The sequence below is a fragment of the Euprymna scolopes genome, chromosome 30, assembly GCF_053919585.1.
Source record: "Euprymna scolopes isolate OS-2025 chromosome 30, ASM5391958v1, whole genome shotgun sequence".
NCBI classification, from domain to species: Eukaryota; Metazoa; Mollusca; class Cephalopoda; order Sepiida; family Sepiolidae; genus Euprymna; species Euprymna scolopes.
The window spans coordinates 94554643-94574692 of record NC_136511.1 but is presented as its reverse complement, the minus strand read 5'-3'; the positions used below and the strand labels follow the sequence as shown (position 1 = coordinate 94574692).

General features: G+C 32.7%; 1 protein-coding gene across 4 annotated transcripts in view; it reads left to right on the top strand.

Annotated features, from left to right (window-relative positions):
* LOC145254893 (sodium-independent sulfate anion transporter-like) overlaps positions 1-20050 on the top strand; it is a 635989-nt gene that overhangs the window by 593120 nt on the left and 22819 nt on the right. The gene's annotated exons all lie outside the window — the stretch shown is intronic.

Genomic DNA, 20050 nt, shown 5'->3' with positions numbered 1-20050 from the left:
AAAGACTGAAGTAGATTATCTGCCGGTGAAGAAAAAGGACAAAAAGCTATTAAGTGAAAGTAATTGACTGGTCAAGAAATCGTGACATAGCACAAACTGGTTATTTGTAATTTAATGCTAAACAAAGACCATGAGGTAAATAGAAAGTTTATCTCCAGTGGAAAGGTGTAGAAGTCCAATGACGAACATGAGAAACATGAGTTTAAAGACCAAGTGATGGTGCTTGCAGCTACTATGTCAACTACATGAAGTGTGAAAAATACTGAAAATATACTGATGGACATAACAGTCCAAACATGGTAGCGGAATTTAGAAGATCAGGAGACATGTAGAAGTTATTGTATAAAAGGTTTAGTGAATAAAGATGTGTACATACACATCTTTGTTCTTATTATTGAATAGAGATATGTATGTACAAATCTTTATTTTTATTATTTTATAAGTATGTGTACCTGCATATCTTTATTCTAATTATTGAATAAGGATGTGTATCTACACATATTTATTCTTATTAGTGAATGAGGATGTTTATCTGCACATCCTTATTCTTATTATTAACGAAGTATGTGTATCTACACGTCTTTATTCTAATTATCTTTACTCTTATTATTGAATAAGGATTGGTTTCTACATATCTTTATTCTTATTATTGAATAAGGATGGGTTTCTACATATTTTCCTTCTTATTATTGACCAAGGATGGGTTTCACATATGTTTATTCTTATTATTGAATAAGAATGCGTTTCTACATATATTTACTCTTATTATGGAATAAGGATGAAATTCTGCATATCTTTATTCTTATTATAGAATGAGGAGGTTTATCTACACAACTTTACTCTTATTATTGAATAAGGATGGGTTTCTACATATCTTTATTCTCATTATTGAATAAGGATGGGTATCTACATATCTTTATTCTCATTATTGAATAAGGATGTATATCTACATATCTTTATTCTTATTATTGAACAAGGATGTTTATCTACATATTTTTATTCTTATTATTGAATAATAATGGCTTTCTATATATCTTTTTTCTTATTATTGAATAAGGAGTGGGTTCTACATATTTTCCTCTAATTATTGAATAAGGATGTGTATCTACATATATTTATTCATATTATTGAATAAGATGGGTTTCTACATATCTTTATTCTAATTATTTAACAGGGTGGGTCTCTACATATCTTTCCTTTATTATTGAATATGGGTGAGTTTCTATATATTTTTGTTCTTATTATTGAATAAGGATGTGTATCTACATATTTTCTTATTATTGAATAAGGATGTGTATCTATATATTTTCTTATTATTTAATAAGGATGTGTATCTATACATCTTTATTCTAATATTTGAATAAGGATGTGTACTTACATATCTATATTTTTAATATTGATTAAGGATGTGTATCTACATGTCTTTATTTTTATTATTGAATAAGGGTGTGCATCTACATATCGTTCTTCTCCTTATTGAATAAGGATGTGTATCTGCAAGTCTTTATTCTTATTATTGAATACGAATGGGTTTCCAAACATCTTTATTATTATTATTATTGAATAAGGATGTGTATCTACTTATCTTTATTCTTATTATTGAATAAAGATGTATATTTACACATCTTAATTATTATTATTGAATAGGGATGTGTATCTACATGTCTTTATTCTTATTATTTAAAAAGGATATGTGTGTACATACCTTTATTCTTATTATTAAATGAGGAGAGGTTTTTGAATATCTTTATTCTTATTTGTAATGAGGATGTGTATCTACATAACTTCATTATTATTATTGAATAAGGATGGGTATCTCCACATCTTTTTTCTTATTATTATAAGTTCATTATTATTATTTAATAAGGATTGGTTTCTAAATATCTTTATTCTTATTATTCAATAAGTGTGGGTTTCTAAATATCTTTATTCTGATTATTGAAAAAGCAGGGGTTTCTACATGACTTTTTATTAATGCATGAGGTGTATATCTACACAACTTTATTCTTATTATTGAATACGGATGGGTTTCTACATATCTGTATTCGTATTATTGAATAACAATGGGTTTCTGCATATATTTATTCTTATTATTGAATGAGGATCTGTATCTATATATTTTTGTTCTTATTATTGAATAGGGAAGTGTTCCTACACATCTTTGTTCTCATTATTGAATGAGGGTGTGTATCTATACAACTTTCTTATTATTATTGAATAAGGATGGTTTTCTACATATATTTACTCTTGTTATTGAATAATGATTAGTTTCTACATATCCTTTTCTTATTATTGAATAAGTATAAGTTTCTACATGTCTTTATTCTGAATGAGCATGTGTATCTACGCAACATTATTCTTATTATTGAATGAGGATGGGTTTCCGGGTATCTTTATTCTTATTATATAATAAGAATGAAAGTCTGCATATCTTTATTCTTATTATTTAATAAGGTTATTTATCTACACATCTTTATTTTATCTACAAAACTTTACTCTTATTATTGAATAAGGATGGGTTTCTACATATCTTTATTCTTTTTATTGAATGAGGATGAGTTTCTATATATCTTTCTAAATATTATTATTGAATGAAGATGTGTATTTACAAATCTTTATTCTCATTATTGAATAAGGATGTGTCTCTATACATCTTTATTCTTATTATTGAATAAGGATATGTATCTGAACAGCATTATGCTTATTATATAATAATAACGGGTTTCTATATATCTTTATTCTTATCATTGAATAAGGAGTGGGTTCTACATATCTTTCCTCTCATTATTGAACAAGATGGGTTTCTCCATATCTTTATTCTTCTTATTAAATATCTTTAATCTCATTATTGAATAAGGATGGGTTTCTAAATATCTTTATTCTAATTATTTAATAAGTATGTTTACATCTTTATTCTTATTATTATTCTTATTATTTACTAAGTTTTCATTGCTACAAATCTTTATTCTTATTATTGAATACAGATTGGTTTTTACATATCTTTGTTCTTATTATCGAATGAGGATGTGTATCTTCATATCTTTATTCTTATTGTTGAAAGAGATGTGTATCTACATATCTTTACTCTTATTATTGAAAGGGATGTGTATCTACATATCTTTATTCTTATTATTGAATAAGGATGTGTATCTTCATATCTTTATTCTAATTATTGAAAGGGATGTGTATCTACATTTCTTTATTCTTATTATTGAATAAGGATGTGTATCTACATATCTTTATTCTTATTATTGAATAAGAATGTGTATCTACATATATTGTTTAATATTATTGAACAAGGATGTGTATCTACATATCTTTATTCTTATTATTGAATAAGTATGTGTATCTACATATCTTTATTCTTATTATTGACTAATGATGTGTATCGACATATCTTTATTCTTATTATTGAATAAGAATGTGTATATACGTATCTTTATTCTTATTATTGACTAATGATATGTATCTACATATCTTTATTCTGATTATTTAATAAGAATGTGTATCTACACATCTTTGTTATTATTATTATTGAATAAGGATGTTTATCTACATATCTTTATTCTTATTATTGAATAAGGATGTGTATCTACACATCTTTATTCTTATTATTTAATAAGAATGTGTATCTACATATATTGTTTAATATTATTGAATAAGGATGTGTATCTACACATCTTTGTTATTCTTATTATTGAATAAGGATATACATCTACATATGTTTATTCTTATTATTGAATAAGGATGTTTATCTACATATCTTTGTTCATATTATTGAATAAGGATGAGTATCTACATATTTTTATTCTGATTATTGACTAATGATGTGTATCTACATATCTTTATTCTTATTATTTAATGAGGATGGTTATCTAGATATCTTTATTTTTATTATTGAATAAGGATGTGTATCTACATATCTTTATTCCTGTTATTGAATAAGGATGGGTTTCTACACATCTTTGTTCTTATTATTTAATGAGGATGGTTATCTAGATATCTTTATTTTTATTATTGAATAAGGATGTGTATCTACATATCTTTATTCTTATTATTTAATGAGGATGGTTATCTAGATATGTTTATTTTTATTATTGAATAAGGATGTGTATCTACATATCTTTATTCCTGTTATTGAATAAGGATGGGTTTCTACATATCTTTGTTCTTATTATGGAAAAAGGATGTGTATCTACATATCTTTATTCTCATTATTGAATAATGATGTGTATACAGATCTTTATTCTGATTATTCGATAAGGATGTGTATCTACACATCTTTTTTTATTATTTCTTTATTATTTGGTAGTGTATCTACACAAGTTCATTATTATTATTTAATAAGGATTGGTTTCTAAATATCTTTATTCTTATTATTGAATAAGTGTGTGTTTCTTAGATCTTTATTCTTATTATTGAATAAGGATGGGTTTCTACATATCTTTATTCTTATTATGTAATAAGTGTGGGTTTCTAAATATCTTTATTCTTATTATTGAATAAGGATGGGTTTCTACATATCTTTATTCTTATTATGTAATGTGTGGGTTTCTAAATATCTTTATTCTTATTATTGAATAAAGATGGGTTTCTACATATCTTTATTCTTATTATTGAATAAGTGTGGGTTTCTAAATATCTTTATTCTTATTATTGAATAAGGATGGGTTTCTACATATCTTTATTCTTATTATTGAATAAGGATATGTATCTACACACCTTTATTCTTATTATTTAATAAAAATGTGTATCTACACATCTTTGTTATTATTATTATTGATAAAGGATATTTATCTACATATCTTTATTCTTATTATTGAATAAGTATGTGTAACTACATATCTTTATTCTTATTATTGACTAATAATGTGTATCGACATATCTTTATTCTTATTATTGAATAAGAATGTGTATCTACGTATCTTTATTCTTATTATTGACTAATGATATGTATCTACATATCTTTATTCTTATTATTTAATAAGAATGTGTATCTACACATCTTTGTTATTATTATTATTGATAAAGGATGTTTATCTACATATCTTTATTCTTATTATTGAATAAGGATGTGTATCTACACATCTTTATTCTTATTATTGAATAAGAATGTGTATCTACATATATTGTTTGATATTATTGAATAAGGATGTGTATCTACACATCTTTGTAATTATTATTATTGAATAAGGATGTTTATGTACATATCTTTGTTCATATTATTGAATAAGGATGGGTATCTACATATTTTTATTTTGATTATTGACTAATGATGTTTATCTACATATATTTATTCTTATTATTGACTAATGATGTGTATCTACATATCTTTATGCTTATTGAATAAGGATGTGTATCTACATATCTTTATTCTTATTATTTAATGAGGATGGTTATCTAGATATCTTTATTTTTATTATTGAATAAGGATATGTATCTACATATCTTTATTCCTGTTATTGAATAAGGATGGGTTTCTACATATCTTTGTTCTTATTATGGAAAAAGGATGTGTATCTACATATCTTTATTCTCATTATTGAATAATGGTGTGTATCTACAGATCTTTATTCTGATTATTTGATAAGGATGTGTATCTACACATCTATTTTCTTATTATTTAATGTGGTAGTGTATCTACACAAGTTCATTATTATTATTATTTAATAAGGATTGGTTTCTAAATATCTTTATTCTTATTATTGAATAAGTGTGTGTTTCTTAGATCTTTATTCTTATTATTGAATAAGTGTGGGTTTCTAAATATCTTTATTCTTATTATTGAATAAGGATGGGTTTCTACATATCTTTATTCTTATTATTGAATATTAGTGGATTTCTAAATATATTTATTCTTATTATTGAATGAGGATGGGTTTCTACGTATCTTAATCTTACTATTGAATAATTGTGGGTTTCTAAATATCCTTATTCTAATTATTTAATAAGGATGGGTTTCTTCATACCTTTATTCCTATTATTGAATAAGTGTGGGTTTCTACATATTTTTGTTCTTATTATTGAATGAGGATTTGTATCTGCACAAGTTTCTTCTACTTATTGAAACAGGATGGGTTTCTACATATCTTTATTCTTATTGTTGAATGAGAATATGTATGTACATATTTTCCTTCTTATTATTGACTAAGGACGGGTTTCTAGATATTTTTATTGTTATTATTGAGTAGGATGTTTATCTGCATAAGTTTATTCTTATTATGTAGTACGGATGCGTTTCTACATATCTTTATTCTTATTATTGAATAAGAATGGGTTTCTATTTATCTATATTCTTATTATTGAATAAGGATGGGTTTCTACATATATATATTCTTATTATTGAATAAGGATTTGTGTCTAAGCATCTTTATAGTTAATATTGAATAAGCAGTGGTTTCTACATGACTTTTTATTAATGCATGAGGATGTATATCTACACAACCTTATTCTTATTATTGAATAAGAATGGGTTTCTACTTATCTATATTCTTATTACTGAATAAGGATGAGTTTCTACTTATCTTTATTCTTATTATTGAATAAGGATGGATATCCACATATCTTTATACTTAATTTAGAAGAAGCAGGGGTTTCTACATGTCTTTATTCTTATTATTTAAAAAGGATATGTGTGTACATACCTTTATTCTTATTATTAAATGAGGAGAGGTTTTTGAATATCTTTATTCTTATTATGTAATGAGGATGTGTATCTACACAACTCCATTATTATTATTGAATAAGGATGGGTATCTCCACATCTTTTTTCTTATTATTATAAGTTCATTATTATTATTTAATAAGGATTGGTTTCTAAATATCTTTGTTCTTATTATTGAATAAGGATGGGTTTCTACATATCTTCATTCTTATTATTGAATAAGTGTGGGTTTCTAAATATCTTTATTCTTATTATTGAATATGGATGTTTATCTACTTATCTTTATTCTTATTATTAAATATCTTTAATCTCATTATTGAATAAGGATGGGTTTCTACATATCTTTATTCTAATTATTTAATAAGTATGTTTACGTCTTTATTCTTATTATTGTTCTTATTATTTACTAAGGATTTATTGCTACAAATCTTTATTCTTATTGAATACAGATTGGTTTTTACATATCTTTGTTCTTATTATTGAATAAGGATGTGTATCTACATATGTTTATTCTTATTAGTGAATTAGGATGTGTATCTTCATATCTTTATTCTTATTATTGAAAGGGATGTGTATCTACATATCTTTATTCTCATTATCGAATAAGGATGTGTAGATACACATCCTTATTCGATAATGAGAATAAAGATATATAGATACACATATCTTTATTCTTATTATTGAATGAGGATGTGTATCTACATATCTTTAGTCTTATTATTGAATAAGGATGTGTATCTACATATCTTTATTCTTATTATTTAATAAGGATGTGTATCTACATATATTTATTCTTATTATTGAATAAGGATGCGTATCTACATATCTTTATTCTCATTATTGAATAAGGATGTGTATCTACATATCTTTATTCTTATTATTTAATAAGGATGCGTATCTACATATTTTTATTCTCATTATTGAATAAGGATGTGTATCTACATATCTTTATTCTTATTATTGAATAAAGATATTTATCTTCATATCTTTATTCTTATTATTGAATGAGGATGGGTATCTACATATCTTTAGTCTTATTATTGAATAAGGATGTGTGTCTACATATCTTTATTCTTATTATTGATTAATGATGTGTATCTACATATCTTTATTCTTATTATGAAATAAGGATGTGTATCTACATATCTTTATTCTTATTATTGTATAAGAATGTGAATCTACATATATTGTTTCTGATTATGGAACAAGGATGTGTATCTACATATCTTTCTTATTATTTAATAAGAATTTGTATCTTTATTATTTTTATTGAATAAGGATGTTTATTTACATATCTGTATTCTTATTATTGAATAAGGAGATTAGCGGACAGCTTAATGTGATTTTTTGCCAGAATCGTTCATTTGGTGATACAAGCATGAAATTTGGCATCAATAGTCTCTGTAAGTTACTTTTTCAGAAAAAAGTGCTGGCCATCAAAAATTCCAATATGGCAACCATTTTTTTCAAGATGGCCGCCAGCAAACCACAAATTTCCATAAACGTTCATTTTTTCCAACTTTTATGCCTAAAAAGGACTGCTAATGCAAGGATGACAAAGTGGATAACCAGTTTTTTCCTATAAAATGCCCCAAAAAGGCTTACAAACCATGCTAGCCATCGTGAAGAAATCAGGTGTTCTTAATTCCGTTACCTTGCTCACTCCATACAAGCCCCTAAATCAACCCATTGAGAAATTGTGACCAAGGTGGCACATCTCACGAGGATCAAATTAAGTACCACCGTTTTTTCCACAGAAGGAGAATTTTGCAGAATATTATGACGAGAGTGTATGTCGCTCACTACCAGGGCACACTGGTGACAGACACTGCTGTGGAACTCAGCATGGGGTTCAATATCAGCTAAACTCCAGTTTAGTATCCCAAATGCTATCTAGCCAGCCCCTAAGGTTGGATAGCCGCACCTGGATTGACAGGATGTGCCAGCGCGGGAGAGCCGAGCCAAGGATGACAGGGGCTTTATTGTTATCCGGGATTTAAATGATATTGGATGAACGATCGGGTTAGGTGTAGGGCAGCAGCATGAACCTAACTGTATCCCATACATCAAAGTGAGCAAAGGTGGTAAGGTGGTAAAAGGATAAACCCTCGGCCTACACCACTTCAACAACTCTTACGATGGATGCCAAAACTAGACAGCAAACTGACTGGAGTAAATGTTGCCTTTGTCAGGTTGACAAAAGAGATGAAACTCTAATTTCACCTCTTAGCTCATTCCAGAGGAAACAGGACTATGCTGGATATGCGAAAATTGCAAAAAATGTGCCTTTGTTTTATGCCCTTAATGATATGCCAATACCCTTTAATCCAGCACGGTTAGATGAAGGAGAAGGCATAGAAGCCACACTGATACGAAATAAAGCAAAATATCACCAAAGCTGCCGACTATTGTTCAATAACACAAAGCTGTCAAGAGGACAGAAAAGGAAAATAACCCCCAGTACATCAGGCACAGAAGAGAACCGTGAGGAGAGACAAAGGACCTCAGACCCTCCAGAGGTACAGTGCTTCTTATGTGAAGAAGAGGATGAAATATCAAATTTAAGACAGGCAATGACCATGCAGCTGAATGAAAGGCTTAATCAGTGTGCCCGAACCCTAAACAATGGAAAGCTCCTAGCAAAGTTAAGTGCTGGTGATGTTGTTGCCCAAGAGCTGAAGTATCACCCTCGATGCTTGGCACAGTAATACAATTCAGAGCGAGCACATCTTAATGTCATGAAGCAAGAGGAGAATGACAGCGGTCAAGGGAAATACGTTTACCCCCTAGCGTTTTCAGAGCTTGTGATCTACATCATGGATAGCATAGTTACCGGTACAGAAACAACACCAGTGATATTTCGACTTGCTGATCTAGCCTCACTTTACAAGCGTCGGCTGCAACAACTAGGTGTGGAATCCCCAGAGGTCAATTCTACCAGATTAAAAGAGCAGTTACTCTCTAGGATCCCTGAGCTTGAAGCACATAAGAAAGGGCGAGATGTCCTTCTTGCATTCAGAAAAAATGTAAGCACCATTCTATCTGATGCTAGCAAGTACAGTGAAGCCATTCATCTGGCTAAAGCTGCTGATATCATCCGGAAAGAGATGCTGGCTCACAAGACAAAATTCAGCCAGGCATTTCAAGAAGGGTTTGGAGATGAAGCCGTTCCCCAGGCACTTCTGCAGTTTGTTTGCAGTATTGAGCATGGGGTGGACATAAGGTCCCATCTGAATCATGGTATTGTGCAGTCAGATGTGGCCATTGCTCAACTACTGCAGTTCAACTGTTACTCAAAATACAGGGAAGGTTCGAAATCTCAAAGACATGCCAAAGACCGTGAAACACCATTTGCTGTTTATGTTGGAATGAAAGTTTTTGCAAAGACAAGAAAGAGACAACTGATCGACAAGCTGCATGAGAATAGAATAAGCATATCTTATGACAGAGTTTTGGAAATATCAGGACAGTTGGGTGAGACTGTTGTAAAGCAATATGTGGAAGATGATGTCGTGTGTCCACCAAATTTGAGGAAAGGGCTGTTCACAACATCTGCTGTAGATAACATAGATCACAACCCAACAGCAACAACATCAAGCACATCTTTCCATGGTACAAGTATTTCAATGTTCCAGCACCCAAGTTCAGATAATGTAGGAGAAGCACGCATCTTGGCCAATGTTGCAGAAGGTCGGACGAAGAAGGTCCCGGATCTTCCAGAGTCATATACAAATATTCCACCAGCCTTCTTCCGTAAGAAGAATCCAGAACCAAGCATCCGTGATGACTTTTCACTTTCAGATCCCAGTCTTTTCCAAGAGGAGGTCAAGCTTGAAAATGAATGGTTGGAAAAGGTCCATAATACCACTGATGTAGATGGTTCACCAAATGTAACATGGTCTGCCCATCATGCAAGCAACCAAAGAGCAGAATTTGTGACTAGTATAAATGCTTTGCTGCCCCTTCTACGAGATCAAGCACACAGTGTTGCCACCATAAAGCATGCTATGGACAAAATCAAGGAAACTGTGTCGTTCCTCAACCCAGGACAAACACCCGTTATAACAGCAGACCAGCCACTCTATGCACTGGCGAAACAGTTACAGTGGCATTGGCCAGACATATATGGGGAGGACAAGTTTGTAATAATGTTTGGTGGACTACATATTGAAATGACAGCCTTTAAATCAATAGGGTCAATGTTAGAGAGCAGCGGATGGACTGGTGCACTTGTTGAGGCAGAAATAGCATCTTCAGGCTCTGCAGATTCATTTCTATCAGCTACAAATGTTACAAAGACTCGCCAAGCTCATCAGGTTACAGCAAGCAGTTTATTCAAGCTCTTGAAGAAAGGTTACAGTGCATATCTTGTTGAACAGGAAGACAGTGATGAGAAAACTGTCACCTTTGAAGAGTGGTGTGGCTTCCGCAGTAAAGAGAGTCCTCTGTTTCAGTTTTGGTTCTTGATTCTGAACATGGAGCTGACCATTCTGACACTGATACGTGCTTTCAGAGAGGGAAATTTCGCATTGTATCGTGAATCTCTGGCAGAACTGATACCCTATTTCTTCGCAAACAACAGTGTTAATTACGCACGATGGCTTCCAGTTCATCTTCAAGATATGATGAGCTTAGAGAGGCAACACCCAGAGGTTGCACAACAATTCCAAAATGGAAACTTTGTGGTTCACAAATCTGACAGGCATTTCCCATCAGTCGCCATTGACCAAGCCCATGAACAAAATAATGCTAGCATCAAAGGAGATGGTGGAGCTATTGGGCTGACAGAAGATCCAGCAGCTCTTCGAAGATGGATGGTGGGGTGGCTGGGCCAGAAATAAGGAAGTTGGTGGCCGACTATGAAACAGCATCAGGGAGTAAGGATGTGAAGAGTGACACTCGTCACCATGAACAGTCACCTGCAGCTCAGAAGACATTCCTTGAGAAGGTTCAAAGGCTCACCATGGTCCTAGAGGAAATGGGCAATCCATTCACTGAGGTGACAGGAGATCTGCTGACTCTTGACACAAAAGACATAGCAGAATCATCTGCGGCTGAACGTCCAAGTACCAAGTCAGATCTTGTGGAAATTCTCCAAGGGCAAGTCCAGCTTCCAGAGTCCAAACCAGAATCTGATGTACTGATTGTTGATGGGGCTTCACTGGTGAATGCTGTTGCACCAAAAACACCAAAGACATTTGAGGAATATGCCCAAAACGATATTCTTCCCTTGGTGCAGAACTACAGCCACACTCACAAGAGAACAGATATCATTTTTGATGTATACCATAAGACCAGCCTTAAGTCAGAAGCTAGATCTAAACGTGGAAAGGCCATCACGAGGAGAGTTACCGCAAAGAGAAAACCCGCCTACAAACTGGAAGAGCTTCCTTCGAGACAGCACTAACAAATCAGAACTCTTCCACTTCCTTGCCGATGCCATAGCTGAAATGACCACAAGCAATGCAGTCCTTGTGACTAGGGAGAAAATCGTCCTTACCAGTGCCAATTACACCAACTTCAGCTTAGAAGAATTGGCACCCTGTACGCATGAGGAGGCCGACACACAGATATTCTTACATGCTTGGCATACAGCTAAGGAGGGCTACAAGTCTGTACTGGTTGATGCAAATGACGCAGACATTGTAGTAATTGCCATATCGATGATGCCTTCTCTCACAGCAATTGGTCTTCAGGAAATGTGGGTGAGATTCGGCAAGGGGGAACACACCAGGTGGATTCCTTTACATGACCTTGTGTCCAATCTAGGACCAGAGAAATCCAAGGAAATGTTGTTCTTCCATGCCTTCACAGGGTGTGATGTTGTATCTTCTTTCAATGGCAAGGGAAAAAAGACAGCCTTGCAGACATGGAATGTATTTAATGAAGTCTCAGCCACATTTGCAAAACTCAGTCTCAGCCCATCTGAAATTGAGGAGTCTGATCTACAAGTATTGGAGAAATATGTAATTCTCATGTATGATAGGTCCAGTGCAACCTCATCAGTAGATGACGCAAGACTTGACCTCTTTGCACGGAAGCAAAGGTCGTATGACTTAATCCCACCAACTCAAAATGCACTCAAGGAACATGCCAAAAGAGCTGCCTATCAAGCAGGTCATGTTTGGGGACAAAGTGTCATATGTGATCCAGAACTTCAGTGTCCTTCAAAGTGGGGATGGTCAAAAGAAGATGACTCTTGGAAAATTGTGTGGACTTCACTGGAACCGATTTCAAAATGCTGCAGTGAACTGACAAAATGTGGACGCAAGACTGACTGTGGTGGAAGGTGCAAATGTAAAAAGACTGAGTTGCATTGTACTAAACTTTGCAGTTGCCCTTGTCAAGCTTCTACAGGAACACTAGAACACTGAACGAGCTTAAAGTGAGTAATATTATGACAACAAAACCAACTTAAGCTCGATAAACGCACTGTATTATACAATAATATGCTGAAATTTTTCAAAATTTGGACTCCTATGGCGGCCATCTTAAAAAATGGCCGCCATTGTTGGAATTTCAGGTGGCCAGCACTTTTTTCTTAAAATCTACTATCCAGCGAATATTTATGCCAAATTTCATGCTTGTATCATCAAATGAACGATTGTTTGGGTAATCTGCTCCACTATATGTATCTACATATCTTTATTCGTATTATTGGACAAGGATGTTTATTTACATATCTTTATTCTCATTATTGAATAAGGATGTGTGTCTAAATATCTTTATTCTTATTATTGAATAAGGATATATTGATTCTAATTGAATAAGGATGTGTATCTACATATCTTTACTCTTACTATTGAATAAGGATGTGTATCTACATATCTTTATTATTATTATTGAATAACGATGTGTATCTACATATATTGTTTCTTATTATTGAATAAGGATGTGTATCTACATATCTTGATTCTTATTATTGAATAAGGATGTGTATCTACATATCTTTATTCTTATTATTTAATACGGATGTGTATCTACATATCTTTATTATTATTATTGAATGCGGATGTGTATCTACATATCTTTATTCTTATTATTGAATACGGATGTTTATCTACATATCTTTATTCGTATTATTGGACAAGGATGTTTATTTACATATCTTTATTCTTATTATTTGATAAGAATGTTTATCTACATATCTTTATTCGTATTATTGGACACGGATGTTTACATATCTTTATTGTTATTATTGAATAAGGATGTGTATCTACATACCTTATTTCTTATTATTGAACAAGGATGTGTATCTACATATCTTTATTCTTATTATTGAATAAGGATTTTTATCTTCACATTTCTCATTCTTATTATTGAATAAGGATTTTTATCTACATATCTTTATTCTTATTATGGAACAAGTATGTTTATCTGCACATCTTTATTCTTATTATTGAATAAGGATTTTTATCTACATATCTTTATTCTTATTATTGAACAAGGATATTTATCTGCACATCTTTATTCTTATTATTGAATAAGGATGTTTATGTACACATCGTTATTTTTATTATTGAATAAGGATGTTTATCTACACATCTTTATTCACTAACCCTTGATCCAATGACTTATATTTCTCCTTGTCTTCTTCATTCTACCATTAATGCAAAAACAATAATCTACAGAGCCAAGAATAAGGCTAATAGAGACGTTTCCAGATATACTATAAAGTAGATGTTTTGAAAATCGAATATTACATTTTCATAAAACCATGAAAATATAGAAGTTTTTGGAGCAGTATCTAATCCAGATACAATGATTGGGGGGAAAAGTGATATTGGGAAGCTGTGAATAAATAGTTTAGAGTAACGCTGAAGGACCCCCACACATTGTTGTAGAATGTTAAAGGCTGTAGGTGAAACATACATTGGGATGATCACAGACTTGACAAAGTAGATAATGAAAAAGAGGTTATCCTGAAAAACTAGGAACTTTGTACAATTGTAAATTGGTACAAGGGGAAGCAATTGATAAAGACAATTATAAGGGCTTAAAATTGATTTGATCAGGTCCTGAAGTAATTGAGAGAATAATTGAACAGCAAATATGAAGTCGCATAAGCATAAATGAAATGCATTTTAGTTTTATGCTTAAGAAAGTGCCATTGGTGCTATATTTATTCTGAAATAAATGCAAGATAAGTATCTTGGTAAGAAAACGAACTTGTAGATCCGAAAAATATTTTGACAGTGTCAATACGGGTTGTCTGGTGGGCTTTGTCAAAATTAGGGGTAAACAAGTGGTTGGTGAAGGATGTTCAAGCAAGAAAATTTTGTTAGAATTGACAGTAATGATAGTTAAAGCATTAAATGATAGCTTAAATATTAAATAGTAGGAATACATGAGGGTTCTGTATTGAGGCCAATGCTTTTAATTTAATCTGTATTGAGATCATTGCTTTTAATTCGTGTTTTTGAAATATTGTCAAGAGAGTTGTGTGCATGAACCAATAGATGACCGACATGTTAAGTAAATAACTTGGAGGAATGCTATGAAAAGTAAAGTTCTGAGAGTGAATGTTAACAAGTGATGATCAGTGGATGTAGTGTTGGAAAACCCCCAGAAAGAGGTTCCACTCAGTTTATGGAAAGGGAGTTGGATGTAATTCAAATTTTCATGTGAACATTGTAAAAACAATAAGTGCAGTTGAATTACTTGTGGCTTGAGAGACGATAACCAGTTTGTGTGCAAAAGTATAAAATAACTGAGATGAATGAGGAAGTATATTTGAACCTTGAATCTATTGAGGTTATTAAGAAGTTTTGTTACAAATGCAAGTATGATTGCAAGTGATTAGGGAATGGAGTAAGTTCAGGGAACTTCTTCCATTACTAATCAGTAAAGGAGTATCACTCTCAACCAAAGCAAGAGTCTATTATGCATGTGTATGTATGATGTATGAAATTGAACCCGACCAGTGAGAGTTGAGGATATGTGTTGCATTATAAGAATAATGTGGTGTCTTAAAGATTACATCATAAGAAAATCTGGACAGTTACAGAGATGTGTATTGAAGTGTGGATTTTAATGGTGAAACCATCTTAAATGAATTGTTGAAAGATGTAGAACAACTGAGGTAGCAGGTTTAGTTCACAAAGGAAGACAAAGAAAAAAATCATAAAAAATAAATTTGAGAGAGAGTGATAGATCTAATCCTAACCATTTATGACGTAAGTAGGCTCAGTAATAACTCAAGCAATGAAAATGCATTTAACAGGTCAACCAATATCTATAAAAAATAGTAGATACAAAAATATCGATATCAAATATAAGCAACAAAACATCAATAACAATAATAAAATTAAAAATAGAAGAAAAAGAAATATAATTTGATATACGGCCCCATACAACCAAATGTTAAAAACAAAACTTGGCAAGAAATTTCTAGATCTTATTGAAAAACACTTTCCCGCAACCAACCCCTTACACAAAATTTTCAATAAAAATACCTTAAAGTTATCCTACAGTTGCGAAAATTTAGAGATGATAATTAAAGCACATAATAACAAAATATTAAATAAAAACAATGTAAACAACAACAAAATGAACAATAAAAAAGTAAACACCATGACAAAAACAAAACTAACACTAGCAGAAATAATAATAATAATAATAATAATAATAATAATAATAATAATAATAATAACAACAACAACAATAACAATAATAATAATAAACCAACCCCGGACAAGAACAACCATACTATAAATAAAAATACTAATAACGAACAAGATAAATGCAACTGTAGACACCGCACACTTTGTCCACTTCAAAATAAATGTCTAACCAAAAGCGTAGTTTACTAGGTTACAATATTTGCGGAAGAAAACCCGAATAACAAGAAATATTACATAGGTATGACTTCCTAAGATTTCAAAACTCGATATTATGACCACAAAAGTACATTCAACAATAAAAAACATAGTATGAAAACAACACTAGCGCATAAATACTGGGAACTCAAGGAAAGCAGACATTCGCCAGTAGTCGAATGGAAAATAATAAGACAAGCTACCAAGTGTAGGGACCTAGACGACCCATGTAGATTATGCCTTCATGAAAAATTTGCTATCCTGTACTTTAAAGAACCCCAACATCTATTAAAGTGTAGAAGAGAAATAGCAAACAACTGTGTTCACAAGATAAAATTTACTCTAGGATAGCGATACAAAATAGTTTTAAAACTAACAAAAACAATAGAAAATAAACAGATAAATAAATTAAATAAACATGAATATACATAAACGATCACACATATATGTATGTATATATATATATGTGTATATATATATATGTACATATATGTGTGTGTACACATATATATATTTATATATAAACTAATATTAAAAAAAAAACACTAACCTAGATTTAAAACAGATCAAGGAACTAAATATCCAGGTTAAATAGAGCACACACAAAGGAACAGGTCAACCAGAGGTCAAATAGGCCTTTGTCTGATAAATGCATGCTCATTGGCTGATAGGAAGGGCGCGGTGGATACTAGTAAGCTGATTGGCTAACTAAAATCTCAATATGAGATGCGCATATAAAAACGACAAACAACCACAGAATTTGTGCATAAGCCTGAAGAATCCTAGAGTGGATGAAACGCGGAATATTCAGTGTAGCTTAATCGCCATATACATTTTATAACTTACTATATATATATATATATATATATATATATATATATATATATATACTAGCAGTTCAGGCCAGCTTTGCTCGGGCCCTATGTATTGTTCATAACTTTATGTGCATATATACATACTACCAAAAGTACTCGCCGTTGACTGGGTTTAAAAACAGCCTACAGAAAATGGACTCTGATTTATGAAAGTATGATAGGTTATGAAAAGGAAGGGTTGTAAAAAAATAGCTTCGAATTTGGGGGTATCAAAACCAAAGCAAAATATGATGAAAGTAAAAATAAAATAGATAAACCCCATAATTTATTATACCATACCTGTTCACACTGAAACACTTATCACAATATTCTGTGGATCTATATTAAAAAACCTTGTTAAACTTGACAGTAGTTTCAGCCAGACAGGTGTTTCTCGTGAAAGATTGGCGAGGGGGGGGCGAGAGACTGGAGCTCAGACGAGCACATACCATGGAAATAACGATAAAATAAAGACAGGCTCGCAACGTCTCTTCTGTGGGAGAGAGGTTGCAGGGAAGAGAAAAGGGCATCCCCCACTAAACCACGACGTCTATTTTGTACTCTGTCAAGGCAGGATAGGCTGTTTTTAGCAGCTCCTGCCCAGATGTGGCAGCAGTACTCCACCCTTGGACATACTTGGCTTTTATACAGATAGAGAATTGCATCAGTAGTGAGATATCTTCTGAAGCAGTAGAAGGATCCCACCATTTTCCCAGCGTCCCTGGCAACAGATTTTATGTATGTGTCCATTTCAGATCAGGAGTAAAGGTCAAACCAAGAAGCTTGTCAAAACATGGAGTCTCTCCAAGACGAGAGCCATCCATTTCAATTGATGCCAGATGGGGATCAGAGCGTTGATGATGTAAGGATAGAAGCTTGGTTTTGGATGTATTAAAAGTAACCAGCCACCTCTTCCCCCATTGTACCATGCACTCAAGATCAGAGGAGAGAGAATTAGAGAGAACTTTGTCATTTACGGCCTTTGATGCGTTGCCATAGATGGTCGTGTCATCAGCATAGATGTCAACGAATGATTTAAGTATGTGTTTTGGGAGATCATTGATGTAGATCAGGAAGAGAGTTGGGCCCAGGATGGACCCCTAGGGGACTCCAGCATTAATACTGTGGGCCTCTGATTTTTGCCCATCAACCACTACTCTTATGAACCTATCAGAGAGAAATGATTTAATGATTGAGAAAAAATTTCCAGTAACACCATAGCTGGAAATCTTGTGAAGTAGGCCCTTATGCCATACCTTATCGAAGGCTTTCAATATGTCAAGAGCTATTTCCCTAGAAAGGAGACCTTTTTCAAGAGATTCACTAATCCTATGTGATATAACCGTTAGCACATCTGCTGTAGATCTTGCAGAGCGGAAGCCATATTGCATGTCACTAAGAAGGTTGTTTCTGTTGAGGTGGTTAACTACTTCTTTATTTAATTTGGATTCCAACAACTTACTTATGACACACAGGAGACTTATTGGTCTTTACTGAGAGGGAGATGACTTTTCACCTGCATTCTTAAATACAGGACATACTGATGAGGTTTTCCATGGTGTTGGAAAGCACTTCTCCTTAAGGCAACGCTTAAACAGTTTTGTAAGTATGGAGGCAAGTTCTAGTTGGAGCTTTTTCAGCACTATAACTGGAATGCCGTCAAGGCCAGTTGCTTTACTGGAATCTAGGTTCTTAATTAGCTTGGCGACCTCACACACAGATATTTTTATGTTGCATAGCGTGTTGTCTGTTATAGGAGAAAATACGGGGAGTTGATGGTCATTGTTGCATAGGGTAAAATTAGCTGCAAAGTTCTTGGCAAATAGTCTGACCTTGTCTGATGCTGACAAGATGATCTCAGGTCCATTGATGATAGTTGGGATAGAACGCACGCTTCTGTTCAAGATCCTGTTTGCTATTTGCCAGAACTGGTGGGAACCAAGCCGCTGCTCAGCTACTTTGGATTTAACAGACTGAGCATATAGCTCTCTTGCATTTTTTTTATTACTCTTTTGCAGTGGTTGCTAGCAGTCCTGAAAGCAGCTTTAGTCTCAGTACATCTATTACGTTGGTAGCAATGGAAAAAGTGATTTCTGTGTGCGATGGCAACAGCACATTTAGGGGAGAACCATGGCTGGCTGTTAGATTTTTGTTGGAATTTTTTGGAGGGTATGAATCGGTCTATGCCTACAGTTAACCATTCAGTCAGGTCTGATACTATAGAGGACACATCCTTTTTAAACATGGAATGCAGAGGTAGGTCAGATATGAATGTACGGAAGCTATCCCAGTCAGCCATAGAGTATCGAGATACAGTACGGTGGAGAGGTACGTCTGAGGACTTATTACATTTCATTTTTATGTTAACTGCTACAACAGAATGATCAGAGGATCCCAGAGGAGATAGAACGGAACATGAACACAGCTCAGGGGAAGTTGTGAGGAAAAGGTCTAGAAGGCTTGCATATTGACAGGTAGTATCGGGCACACGGGTGGGTTCGTGAACAATCTGAGTGAGGTCATAGGCAATGGTAAAATCATGACAAAACCTCCCCTCGTCATCGGTTTTATTTGAGTGGGTCAGCCATTCCACATTATGGACATTGAAATCACCGCAAATGTGAATATTAGCCGAAGGATGAGCAGACAGGATGTGGTCAATTTTCTCAGATAAGCTCTTAAGGATAGTAACCTCACTGTTGTGTGGGCGATAG